The following is a 14,333-nucleotide window of genomic DNA, read 5'->3' on the forward strand; positions in this document are numbered from 1 at the left end:
CGTGGATTCACTAGAATGCAATAAACTATACATTGTAATAAAATCATTGCAAAACACGCATAAAATCATGCCACCCAGCCTTTCATTTCCTCATAGCATTGTGTAAACAACACTATGAACGAAAAGGAGTCATGTTTAAGGATCTATGTGTCATAGTCAATTTTATTCATATTGGGAGCCATTCTATGGATCTTCTTTCATCCTGGGCAAGACACTGTGGCCCTGATTCAGCAAAACACATAAGTTCAAGTGTAACTTTAAGCACAAGGAATGTAATCAAAGTCAGTGGGACTGCTTCACGTGCTTAAATTTCACATGTGCTTTGCTGAATCAGAGTCTAAGCCCTGGTCTGCACTACAGAATTAGTTCGGTATAATTATGTTGTTTGGGAATATGAATAAACCACACCCCTGTGCAATGTAGTTATACTGAACTAAGCCTGGTGTAGACAGTGCTACATCAGCAGAAGATCTTCTCCCGCCAACATAGCTACCACTTCTCCCAGAGCTCTCTCCCGTCAGCACAGAGCACCTTCATTGCAGCTGTGCCAATCCAGCTGTTTAAATGTAAACCTGCCCTTAAACTCTCTTTCTTTGTTTTTTCATCTGTAAAATGGGGACGATACTTAACTACTTCACAGAGATGTTCTGAGGATTCATATTTATATCTATCTCAGGTACTTCAATGGTCCTATTAATAAAGTTTCTGAGTACCTCACAATATTTAATGTATTTCTACTGTGCTTTGAAAATACAGTGCCAACATTTTCTCACTTGGACACCTAAAGTTAAGCTCCCAAATCCATACTTAAGTGTTTAAAGAAAAGTATCCTGATATTCAACAATGCTGAGCCACCTCTAGCTCCCACTGAAGTCAGTGAGAATTGGAGGTGCTCAGCATCTTTGAAAACCAGTACACTTTTATTTGGGTGCCTAAATATGATCTTAGGAGCATAACTTTAGGCTTCCAAGATTGAAAATGTTCGTAAGTTCATTTGACCTAACTCCACGTTTTCTGTAACCATGAATACCAACACCATCCTTTGAGTTTCGCAGCCTACCTTCAACTTGCCCTTTCACAAGACACATATATCCAGATCATATGACGTTTTGGACAATGTAGATCATTTCTTCTATCTCAGCCCAATTGTTACCAACTTACTTAACCTTGATAGGAAACTTGATGCTGGAATTGGCAAAGTTCCTGTTCCCTATGGCAAACTTACCTCAAGTTTGGAACAACAGGTTGCTAACCCTGAACACAAAGGTGTGTGTTTATCAGGCTTATGTCCTTAGTACCCTCCTTTATGGTTAGGAAAACTGGGTTCGATACAGTAACCAGGAGCAGAAATTGAACAGTTTCCACCTCTGCTGAGACCAACGGATCACCAATATCAAGATCCATGAGAGAACCAGCCTACGGTCTATGCAGACTGCACTGGACATTCTCAGGCTTTGCTGGTTGGAATGTGGAGTGCATGCCTCAAGATTGCCTACCATAGGCACGCTATGGCCAACTTAAAACCACCCGCGATGCAGAGTAAGGCCAAAGCTCCAATACAGCAACAAAGTCAAGCAAGGCCTCAAGAAATTCAGCATTCCCACTGGCCACTGGGATTAAATCCTGCCCACAACTGTTGTTCAGTCTGGAGAAGCTAGATTAAGGCTGATGCAGTCACCGTGGAGCACCACCAGAGAGCCCAGACCGAAGCCTGCGGGCGAGCCAGGAAGCAGAGTGTGTTTCAACTTCCATCTGGAGAGTGGACCCGTAGACATTGTGGGAAGGTTTGCCACGTGCACAGCATGCTCTTTCCCATACTGTCATAAACAGATAGCTAAGGGTTAATGTTCTTTTACCTGTAAAGGGTTAACAAAAAGTGACCTGAAACACCTGACCAGAGGACTAATCAGGAAACAAGACTTTTTCAAATCTGAGGGAAGGGAAGTTTTGGGTGTGAGTTTTTTGTTCTTTGTCTTGGTTCGGTGACCCGCTTGGCTCTGAGAGTGATTTTTCTATCTCCAGGCTTTCTAATCTTCTGTTTCCAAGTTGCAAGTACAAGGATAGTAAGACAATAGGTTTATATTGTTTTTTTGTATTTACATGTGTGTAGTTGCTGGAATGTTTTAAATTGTATTCTTTTTGGATAAGGCTGTTTGTTCATTTTTTCTTTTAAGCAATTGACCCTGTATATTGTCACCTTGATACAGAGACCAATTTTATGTCTTTTTCTTTCTTTTTAAGACCTGTTTAAGTGTTTTTCACTGGTTAAGGCTAAGAAACGAAGGGAGGGGGAACATCTCTTTGTGTTAGATTTACAAAGCCTGACTTTGCATACCCTTTGGGTGAGGGGAGAGAGAGATTTGATCTCTCGGTACTTGTGTTTCAAGGACTTGAAGCAGGTAATTTCCTAGGGAACTCAGGGCGGGGAAATCTGGGAGGAGGTAAAGGGGGGAAGGGAAGTGGGTTATTTCCCTTGGTGGTGAGACTCAGGGCATCTGAGTCTTGGGGTTCCCCAGGGAAGGTTTTGGGGAGACCAGAGTGAGCCAGACACTGGAATTCTGGCTGGTGGCAGCAATATCAGATCCAAGCTGGTAATTAAGTTTGGAGGTTTCATGCTAGCTTCTCATGTTCTGAACTCTAAGGTTCAGATCTGAGTAGGAAAGTTATGACACATACCATGGCTAAGTACCTCATACAGATGGACTTTGTCATGTGTTCTTTCTCTGTCAAGATGTTTGACAGCCATATATATCCACGTCTTGCCACTTCTACTTTCTTAATGTTTCAAAAATTCAGCTTCTCCTGTTTATCCACACTACCAAGGCTCTTGTTCAGGCCCACATCATCTCATGTTTCAACCACTGGAATCTCCTCCTCTATGGCCTTGACACCAGCCACCTCAGTCCCCTTTAAAACTATTCAAATCAATGTGGGGATCATTGTCCTGACTTGTCACTCTGACCACATCAGCCCCCTCCGCAGCTCCCGTTTCTTCACCACTTTCAACACAAGTTCCTAATCTTTGCCTTTAAGGCCTGTCACCATTTAGCCCCACCTTATCAGATGTATTAGTTTATCAAGCTATTGACTCTGCTATCTTTCTGCCAGTGATGTCAGTCTCAACTATGGTGACTAGACATCCCAAAATTATTTGGACTGTCTGGATATTAGGGACTTTTGTCTTATATAGGCAGGACCCTCTCCACCCCCAAAAAAGAAAGTGTCCCAATTTTTCACACTTGCTATCTGATCACCCTAATCTCAACCAAATGCTTGTCTGCTTCTTCCCCAAGCACCTCTGCATTTTGTACCATGCTGTCCCCCCCATGCACGAGGAACTCTCCCTATCAAAATTTATAAAACTGCCACTTTATTTCCTTTTAAATCCCTCTTTAAAACTGACCTCTGCCATGATGTCCTTAAATCACTCTCCTTGGGAAGTAGTTAGGCACCTAGTGAGCTGAGCCTAACTGCTTTACACTTAAACTCTTATTTGTTTCTTTGTTACCCCATGTTCCTGCCCATACCCACCCTGGTTGTCTGTTTTGTCCATCTGTCACCTCATCTGGCACGTAGCCTAAGAGTACTTTGGGGCATAACTGCCTTTGTTACTTGTCTGTACAGCACCTAACATAATTGGGCTCTGATTGGAGATGCTACTGTCAAGTAAATAATAATTTGTAAGCGTTAAGTATTATGTTTTGTTCCAAGACATTTGATTTTCCCTTTCTGTGCCCACTCCATTTTATTTTCCCCCACAGTGAACACCCTTTCCATTTCCATGAAACTCTCCATATGTTAGTGCTACATTTTGATGAGATCCTAGTTTCTGGCAAGGTCAGTGTGTTGTTACAATAATGCTTTGAGGTGCAAGTGTTGGTTAATCTTCATCATATATCGGATGTTATGGCTGCTGGGGAAACTATTTTAAAATGTATTTTCATGAAACACAAAACCTTTCAGAAAGGTTCTGGTCTATGAATAAGTTTAAAACCAATGATGTTTTGGGTAGTAGGTCTGCAATTAACTCAAACCAGTCTTAATGAAGACAGCAGGGAAAAAATCCATCCTGCCTGAAATACTGACTTTCTTCAACAACTGCTTGTTTCTGTCAATTTTCACAAGTTCAAAGCAACTCAAAACTGCTTTCAAAGCATTGTTCATAATTATTCAAGGTATTTTAAATTACGTTAGCTGCCAGTTCTGATCTTGTACTGTAAGTGGACTGGCACTACCTTTAGGGCTACAGCCTGGTCCACACACAGATATTGCACCAATTTAATAAATCAGTTTTTAAATCCCCTTGTGTTGACACACTTACTTAAATCCATCTTAAATTAATTTAAGTTCATTTGCCAAATTCTCTCTTATCTCCCTCCCGTACCCTGTTTTTCAATCTTTTTTTCTTCATTCTCCTCCTATATTATAAGTAATAGGAAGTAAATGAAAATAAGGTGAGGTACGTTGATTGGAGCAGGGGTTTGGGATGTAGGAGTGGGTGCGGGGGTCAGGCTTTGGGAGGGAGTTTGGGTGCAGGGTGCAGGCTCTGGGCTGAGGTAGGGAGTTGGGGTGCAGGAGGGGTCAGGGTGGTGGCACTTACCTTGATCGGCGCAGCTCCCAAAGCAACTGACACACCCCTCTGGCAGCAGCTCCTAGGCAGGGGAGGCCAGGGGGTCTCTGCGTGCCGCTGCCCGCAGGTGCTGCCCCTGCAGCTCCCATTGGCCACAGTTCCCAGCCAATGGGAGCTGTGGAGTCAGCGCTTGGGGCAGGGGCAACATGCAAAGACAACCCTCCCCAGGCGCTGCAGGGATATGCAGGCCACTTCTGGGAGTGGCACAGCGTGGAGGGAAGGAGGCAGTGTGGGCAGGGAGCCACCTTTGCCCTGCTGTGCTGCTGCTGACACGTCACTGCATGCCCCTTGGAGGAGGGGGGCAGAGGGTCTCTGTGTGCTGCCTGGGGTGGGAGTAGTGCGTGTAGCCACCTCTCCCCCGCCAGGGGCACGCAGAGAAGAGCCAGCGGCCAGCCGCTTCTGGGAGCAGCCTGGGGCCACGAGCCATGGAATGCAGGCTGCCTGCCTGCCTAAGCCCTGCTGTGCCGCCAACTGGGACTTGGGGGCAGGTTGTCAGATGAGATTTGTCCTGCATTTTGAGGGCCCCCCCATCATTGCCACTGCACTGTTTGTTTCATGGTAAATCCAACTCTGATAAATCCAAGGAGGAGGAAAAGGAAGAGAAGGGACACACAATGTGGGGAGCAGGGGTATCCAGCTATGCTGTGAGCCAGGATTTTATTCAAGACTCCACCACCATCCAGCCAGTCCTCCCAGCTGAGCATGGACAAGCCCAATCCAGGGGAAGGCACCTCTAATAAGTGTTCATTCATTCTCCCTTACAATGTTTTAATGAGAAGATGGCATTCAGACCATCCGCAGGTTAGCAGGACACAGGTATCTACTTTGAATTGTTTTACCCATATGAGAAGAGATAGTGGCACAAAAAACAGAGGCGGGATCATTATCTGCTTTTCATTCCCTTATAGGGTTAGGTGGGCGGAGAAGGGCACATGGAGAAGTTTATTTATGTGCACAGTGACGTCCCCTGTATACTCCTGATCATAGGTGCTGACTCTGTGGGTACTGTGGGGTTTGAGCACCCCCAGAAAAAAATAGTGGGTGCCCAGCACCCACCAGCCACCTTCTGACCAGCTGTTGGTCAGAACAAAACATTAATGGGCCCCAATGACCAGCTGTTCAGGGGTGGGGGCAGAGAAGCAGAGCATGGGTGGGGTCTTGGCGGAAGGGGTGGAGTGGGGGCGGGGCCTCAGGGCAGAGCAGGGGTGGAGCACCCACACGGAAAAATGAAAGTCAGTGCCTGTGCTCCTGAGATATCTCGATGAAACTTTCATGGAAACACTCTGCAATTGTCTCCCGAAGGTTTCTAGGGATGGCTGCCTTATTTCTTCCTCCACACTAGGACACTTTCCCACACCACTATGTGATGACGTTGGCAGGCACCATTCCGTAAACAGACTAGCGGCCTATGGGCCCGGGTAGCTTTAGGATACCACCAGCAGCTGTTCTCTCTCTGCCTTTGTGACTCTCAGGAATGATAGATCAGGTGAAATCACCACCACCTGTGAAAAGTAGTGCCAGTCCTCAGTGCTATTGCCCTCTACTCATGTCCATGGAAATAGGGATTGAAATGTATTGTTCTACATAACTGAACAAATTCCCTCCTCATTCCCACCCCTCATAAGCCACACTCACCATGGCTGTGGCTAGAGAGCTTTTCGGTGCTGAGACACTCCAAAGCCTTAGTGTCAATAAGCCTGTCTTATTTAACATTCTTATGAGAATGAGGGAAGGGAGTTCTGAAACTTGTCTTTCACTTTCTGTTGTGACTGTAACTACACTGATACATCTGTTTCATCTGTAGCTGCTGCCACTGGGGCCATAAAAAATGCATCTGCAGAACATGCTGAGGAGGAGGAGAAAGAAGCAGACTTGGAGGACACTTTCAGCAACATCCTGCAAACCAGTGCTCTATCCAGATCGCGAACAGAGCGCTTGGAGGGTGACTATAGCAGACAGCCTGAAGAAGGAAACAGCAAACAGGAGAAAGACCCATTAGAAAAAGGAGAGGGAGATGCACCAGGACATAATGGAGCTTCTCAGCCAGAAAACACAAACACTGCAGACTGTTGTTGACCCGCTGATCCAACAGTCATGTGCTCACCGTCCTTTGCAGCCAATGGAGACAGGGCCCAGGGCTGTCCTTAGCCATAGCCAGAATAGGCAGCTGCCTAGGGCACCAGTTTGTCTGGGGAACCACTCTGCCGGGAGCCCAGATGGACAGGAAGCGGTGGAGCATGTAAGAGCAGGGTTGGGTCCTAGAGAGAGCCGAACATGCTGCCTGCAGCACAGTCTGAGGGAGGCGATTGGCTGCTGAGGTCTCTGGGAAGGGTGGGGGAAGGAACTCACCTGTGAGTGTGACTCTCTCCCTGACGTGAGGTGAGGCAGGCTGGGTGGCTCTGGCAGTATCCTTTGTTGCCCCGCATAACATGCATTCCACGCACCCCCCCACGGAGCACCCCTCTTTCCCCCATCCCCTCCAGCAAGGCTTGGTTGGGTAAAGCTGCTGGAAGGGGCGGGGGATGCTAGTTGGCTGCATGCCGAGGAAGTGAAACTGAAAACCCCCAACAGGGACTGGATTAAAATGATCACACACAACTAGCTGGGCTGGGGATAGGGTGACCAGGTAGCATGTGTGAAAAATCAGGACAGAGGGTTGGGGTAGGGTGACCAGATGTCCCACTGTTATAGGAACAGTCCCAATTTTTGGCTCTTTTTCTTATATAGGCTCCTATTACCCCCCCATCCCCTGCCTGATTTTTCACACTTGCTGTCTGGTCACCCTAGGTGGGGGTGGGGTAATTGGTGCCTATATAAGATAAAGCCCCAAATATTGGGACTGGCCTTATAAAATCAGGACATCTGGTCACCCTAGCTGGGGAGCGCGTCTTTCCCCTGTGCTGGCAGCGATCCATCTCATCCGGGGGGAGCTGCACAAAGCAAGATAAGCTGCTGTGGCTCCATGGGTGTCCCGTTCCTGAGATCAGATGCTGTGCTAACTTCACCATGGTCCACTGTGCTGGCGGTGGTACCCAGTGGCGTGTGATCGGACCTGAGGGTTTGCTGCTGCTATTGCCACTCTGTACCCCATTAGGTGGATTTTGAGGTCCTGCAGCTTTCCACCTATCTCCTCCTCTAATGCAGCTGTTGGACCAGCAGGCTGGGGGTGAGCTAAGCATGAAAGCAGTACTGGGTTGCCATATAGATTATCATTTAGCAACTTTGTTTGCCAAAAATGCTTGCTAACAATCCTGGATCCAATTTCAATATTTAAAAAAAAAAAATCAATATCTTAGCCAAAAACAGAAAATTAAGTTGTTGATAATTATTTGTGACAAAGTTTGGTTTGGGGCAGCGTGTGGGCCAGTTTTCATCAGAGAAAAAAAAATGTTAACTGGCTTTCCTATAGCCCTGTTACTGCTAAATAGAGCCCTCCAACAACTATAATATGCTCATCTCCTTACTGGCGTATATCGTGACCATATGTTGTACTAAAATTCCTTGCTTTTTTTCCCAGTGAGTCAATATAGCTTTTGCCAGCCCAGAGGTTGGGCAGCCAATGTCTTACGTTTTCACAATGTTTTGTCCAACTTTCATAAAGTAAATACATGGTTAATATGAGTTAAAAAGGCCAGGGACACTTCCTTGTGAAGAATCTGTGCAGCAGATCATGCCGGAGCTGTGAAAATGTCAGTTTTTGATGGAACTTTAGAGGCAGTGATTTATCATGTATTTCTGGCAGTGTCCAAAATGTGCTGCTATTGCTAACGTCTTTCCAAACAAAATTAAGGCACAATAGGACTTCTGTAACATTTCTGTGTACCTTAATCTAGATGAGCTGATTCTGTGCTGACTTCATTGTGGTCACTTTGTGCTTTACCTAGGAATAAAACTACGGTTATGTTTTCCCACTGCTTGGAAACCCAGCTTATTAAACTAGATAATGCCATTGATCTATTTACAGTATAAAGTTGATATAGAGTTGTAACTAACATTAAGACTGATGCCCACTATACATTTAAAACTAAAAAGTGGTTTTGTAAAAATGACATGGGTTTCCAACTCTACTGTGGCTCAGTCAGGGTGGAGCACCTTGTGAGGTGTCTTCACACTAGCTCAAGGTCAGAGGCTCACGGCTATCCTATATTAGTTATTTTAAAATAATATTTCTGATAATCTGACAATAATTTAAACAGTTATTTCTTTAAAAAACACCCATGTAAGTTATGTCGTATAGAAAACAACTTTCTGGGTCACAAAAAAGAAAACGGAAAGATAAAATAGGATTAGCTATGCAAGCACAGAAGGGTTCTATACTTAAGTTTGTATGTCATGAAAACAACAAAGTTGATCAAGATCATCAAGTAACTGCTGAAGAACAAATTTATGCAGACAAAGCTCAAGAAATGCAACAACATGGAACAATCATTTGAAACAGATGCAGACACAGAACAAGAAATTACAACAGTGGAAACTGTACTAGCATGGGATATAGATGGCATTGGTGCATGGCCACAATCTTTAAACAATGAATTACATGCCATTATACTTGAGAAAGGCCCTATGAGAATAAAAGGTCCTGAATTTCCTAAAGACATTAGAGGTAGGAAATTCACAGAAAACAATTACTACAAAAGACTTTCTAACAGTGAAATTGTCAACAGACGGTGGCTTGTGTACCTTAAATGCAAGGAAGCTGTATTTTGGTTCCCAAACAAGATTTTCAATAGTTGCAATTTTAAGATAGCAACTGTGGGTATTAATGATTGGAAAAATCTTAGTCACACATTACCACAACATGAAAAGTACGCACAAATGGTGTGAGCTGTGTGTAAGGTTAAAAAAAAATCAGACAACTCTTGATGTCCCGAATCAAAGATTGCTGGAGTCAGAGAAGCAGCATTGGCATCGTGTTCTTGAACGGCAATTACAGACCGGTAAGTCTAACGTCGGTACTGGGCAAATTAGTCGAAACAATAGTTAAAAATAAAATTGTCAGACACATAGAAAAACATAAACTGTTGAGCAATAGTCAACATGGTTTCTGTAAAGGGAAATCGTGTCTTACTAATCTATTAGAGTTCTTTGAAGGGGTCAACAAACATGTGGACAAGGGGGATCCAGTGGACATAGCGTACTTAGATTTCCAGAAAGCCTTTCACAAGGTCCCTCACCAAAGGCTCTTACGTAAATTAAGCTGTCAAGGGATAAAAGGGAAGGTCCTTTCATGGATTGAGAACTGGTTATAAGACAGGGAACAAAGGGTAGGAATTAATGGTATTCTCAGAATGGAGAGGGGTAACTAGTGGTGTTTCCCAAGGGTCAGTCCTAGGACCAATTCTATTCAATTTATTCATGAATGATCTGGAGAAAGGGGTAAACAATGAGGTGGCAAAGTTTGCAGATGATACTAAACTACTCAAGATAGTTAAGACCAAAGCAGATTGTGAAGAACTTCAAAAAGTTCTCACAAGACTAAGTGATTGGGCAACAAAATGGCAAATGAAATTTAATGTGGATAAATGTAAAGTAATGCACATTGGAAAAAATAACCCCAGCTATACATACAATATGATGGGGGCTAATTTATCTACACCGAGTCAGGAAAAAGATCTTGGCGTCATCGTGGATAGTTCTCTGAAGATGTCCACGCAGTGCGCAGAGGCGGTCAAAAAAGCAAACAGGATGTTAGGAATCATTAAAAAGGGGATAGAGAATAAGACTGAGCATATATTATTGCCCTTATATAAATCAATGGTATGCCCACATCTCGAATACTGTGTACAGAAAAGGTCTCTTCACCTCAAAAAAGATATTCTAGCACTAGAAAAGGTTCAGAAAAGAGCAGTCAAATGATTAGAGGTTTGGAGAGGGTCCTATATGAGGAAAGATTAAAGAGGCTAGGCCTCTTCAGCTTGGCAAAGAGGAGACTAAGGGGGGATATGATGGAGGTATATAAAATCATGAGTGATGTGGAGAAAGTGGATAAAGAAAAGTTATTTACTTATTCCCATAATACAAGAACTAGGGGTCACCAAATGAAATTAATAGGTAGCAAGTTTAAAACAAATAAAAGGAAGTTCTTCTTCACACAGCGCACAGTCAACTTGTGGAACTCCTTACCTGAGGAAGTTGTGAAGGCTGGGACTATAACAATGTTTAAAAGGGAACTGGATAAATTCATGGTGGCTAAGTCCATAAATGGCTATTAGCCAGGAAGGGTAAAGAACGGTGTCCCTAGCCTCTGTTCATCAGAGGATGGAGATGGATGGCAGGAGAGAGATCACTTGATCATTGCCTGTTAGCTTCACTCCCTCTGGGGCACATGGCATTGGCCACTGTCAGTAGACAGATACTGGGCTAGATGGACCTTTGGTCTGACCCGGTACGGCCGTTCTTATGTTCTTATGTCTATTATCTATTGTTGAATATCTATCAACAAATAATCTTGCTTTTAGAGGAAGCATTGAGAAATTATTCCAGCCCCCAAATGGCAATTTTTTGGGCCTTGTACAACTGCTGGGAAAATTTGACACAGTGATGAGTGAACATCTCCAAAGAGTAACTGAAAATGAAATACATGACCACTATTTGGGAACAAGAATTCAAAATGAACTGATCATGCTAATGAATGATAAAGTGAAAGACAACATTGTTTCATTGGTTACTTTGGCAAAATATTTTGCCATAATTCTAGACTGTACTCCAGACATAAGTCATCAAGAACAGATGTCGTCAGTAGTGAGATTTGTTAACATTAGTGATTCAGCACAGTTTACAGTTAAGGAATCGTTTATCACATTTTTAGAAGTAGAGGACACTACAGGTTTTTCACTTCTTCAAGCTCTTCTTGAGGAACTAAAACGAATGGGATTGTCCATAATGAATATTAGAGGACAAGACTATGATAATGGTGCCAATATGAGATGATGCATTTCTTGTGTGCAAGCTAGATTGCTGGCAGAAAATCCACGAGCCTTTTTTGTTCTATGTGCATGCCACAGCTTTAATTTGATTTTGTGTGATATGGCCAAGTCTTCTGTAGAAGTTATTTCTTTTTCTGACTTGCTGCAACACATTTATGTGCTCTTTTCAGCTTCCACTCAACAATGGCAAATATTCAAAGCTCATGTCAATGGTATTACCGTTAAGCCTCTATCTGAGACACACTGGGAAAGCAGAGTAGAAAGTGTAAAAATGTTGAGATATCAATCTGAGGAAGTGCACGAAGCACTGGTTGCTATTTCGGAAGAAGCCAGAGAGCCAAAAGCTAAAAGTGAAGCACAGTCATTGGCCTCTGAAATATCTAGCTTCAAAGGGGAGAGGGATAGCTCAGTGGTTTGAGCATTGGCCTCCTAAACCTAGGGTTGTGAGCCCAATCTGGGGCAAAAATCTGTTTGGGGATTGGTCCTGCTTTGAGCAGGGAGTTGGACTAGATGACCTTCTGAGGTCCCTTCCAATCCTGATATTCTATGAAATAAATTTCTAACATCTGTTATAATATGGTATGACATATTATAAAATATGTCTTGTTAAAATCTCAAGTGTAAGCAAAATAATGCAGAGTCCAATGATGCAGCTTGATTCAATACTTACCTTACTAAACAACACACAAGATATTTTAGTGAAATACATAGAAAATGGATTCAAAGAAGCACAGGTTACAGCAAGAGAGCTTGCACAGGCAGTTGGTGTAGAACCAAAATTTCCATGTCCGAATGTGACAGGAGTTTCAAGTTAAAAACAGCAAGTGGAATGTGAAGGAGCAGATGAGCCCATAGACGATCCAGAAAAGAAATCTGAGATTGAATTTTTTAATGTTGTGATGGATAAAGCAATATCTGCCATTGATGAAAGGTTTAATACCTTACGAGTACACCATGAACAGTTCGGATTTTTGTATGACATAACTAAATTCAGTGAAATAGGAAAACAAGAGCAGCAAATGACAAAGTGCAAAAACCTGAAGCATGGTGATAGTTTTGATTTAAATGGACTTGAATTGTACAAAGAATTGAGTACATTGTCATCAATGTTGCCACATGCAAAATCAGTGATGGACATTGTACATTCTTACCAGCAAACTTGTTGACATATATCCTAATGTGCACATTGCCACTCGTATTCTACCGACAATTCCTGTAACAGTAGCATCAGGAGAACGGAGTTTCTCAAAACTAAAGCTCATAAAAAACTCTCTCCGTTCTACAATGAGTCAGTAATGCTTGACTGGTCTTGCTATTTTTGCAATCGAACAAGACATCACTTTGTCTCTGTCATACGATGATATTATTACTGATTTTGCAGCCAAAAAAAGCCAGAAAGATTGCTTTTAATGAAAAACAAATCATTGTTTCAATACCTCTTCACAGAAATTTCCAGTAAAATGTCGACAAATTTAAAAAATTATATTATTTGCATCATTCTGTCAATAAATCAGAATTTTTTCTATAGCGCTACTTCTTTAGAGCAAGTATAGTCCATCAACATTACAGTGTGCTTAATTAAGTTAAACTATTTTTAATAAAATGCATGTGGCAAGCTTTCCAATACTGTAAGCTTAAGTTTGTGTTGCTAAGAGCAAGTCGGGCATAGGGGCACCAGTTTAATAATCCCGCCTAGGGCACCATAAATCCTAAGGATTGTGGAGAACTTATTTTAGCTCTTCCCTACACCCCTCAACATCCCACTTGACATCAGGGGCCACATCCCCACCCCTGCAACTCCACACTGAGGGACAATCGGGACAACCACAGCTTCACATACACTGACCTGTGAGAGCCACCATTAGTGTCTCTTTGGCAAAAATGGACACAAATGTTTTCTACCATTCTAATTTTAAAGCTCTGTTATATGAATTTATTTTATACATTTGCACTGAACTGATTTTTACTTGCACATTAATGTTTTGCACTGGTTTTGGTACATAGTACATTTTTATTTTTTCAAAATAAATTCATCTTTATTCCTTCGTAACATATACTGCAGGATTTATTGTATCTAAACCATCTATGGCAGATGGCTGTAGGGATATTAAAGAGGGTACTAACAGTGATTTCCCCAAGTGACAGTGACCCCCCCCCCCAGTTTCACCAAGTGCAGAGGTCTTTTAAGTTCTTCTGTTGGGGCTTGTGGGCTCCTATCTGCAGAAAACACTGATTGTATCTGTCCTGTGAAAGATACCTTATTACTATGTAAAACTTACAAACAAGTTAATTGACTTTTTTCTTGAAGTAAACACTATGCTAGCCTTAAGCCGTAATTGATACAATGTAAACAAACAGACTCCAACCCTCTGTGATTACAGGACCGGGAATCTCATAGGAATTAACACACACCCCAAAAGTGGTGGAGACAGTAAATTAAAATATGGCTAAGATATGGAATGTATGTTGATGAATGTTTGATGTATGTGAATGGTTAGGGAGGTGCCAGCCTGGAAAGGATCCATCGGCAGAAGAATGTGTCAAGTGGACCACCAGACAACCCCTGGAGGGTAAACTGGGATCCACCCCAAACACCTGGAAGGAATGTGCCACTTTAGACAGTGTGGAGCCACCAGGAATGCGCCATCTGCTAATTGAGCCAACAGCAGCAGGATGGAACGGTTCCCATAGACTAACATAGGAATTAATTCCTATAAAAATAGACTCTAAAAACTGAGGACTTTGAGTCCCTGGTTCTGCTGCCAACCTCCAGGAGC

The sequence above is a fragment of the Gopherus flavomarginatus genome, chromosome 1 (assembly GCF_025201925.1).
Source record: "Gopherus flavomarginatus isolate rGopFla2 chromosome 1, rGopFla2.mat.asm, whole genome shotgun sequence".
NCBI classification, from domain to species: Eukaryota; Metazoa; Chordata; order Testudines; family Testudinidae; genus Gopherus; species Gopherus flavomarginatus.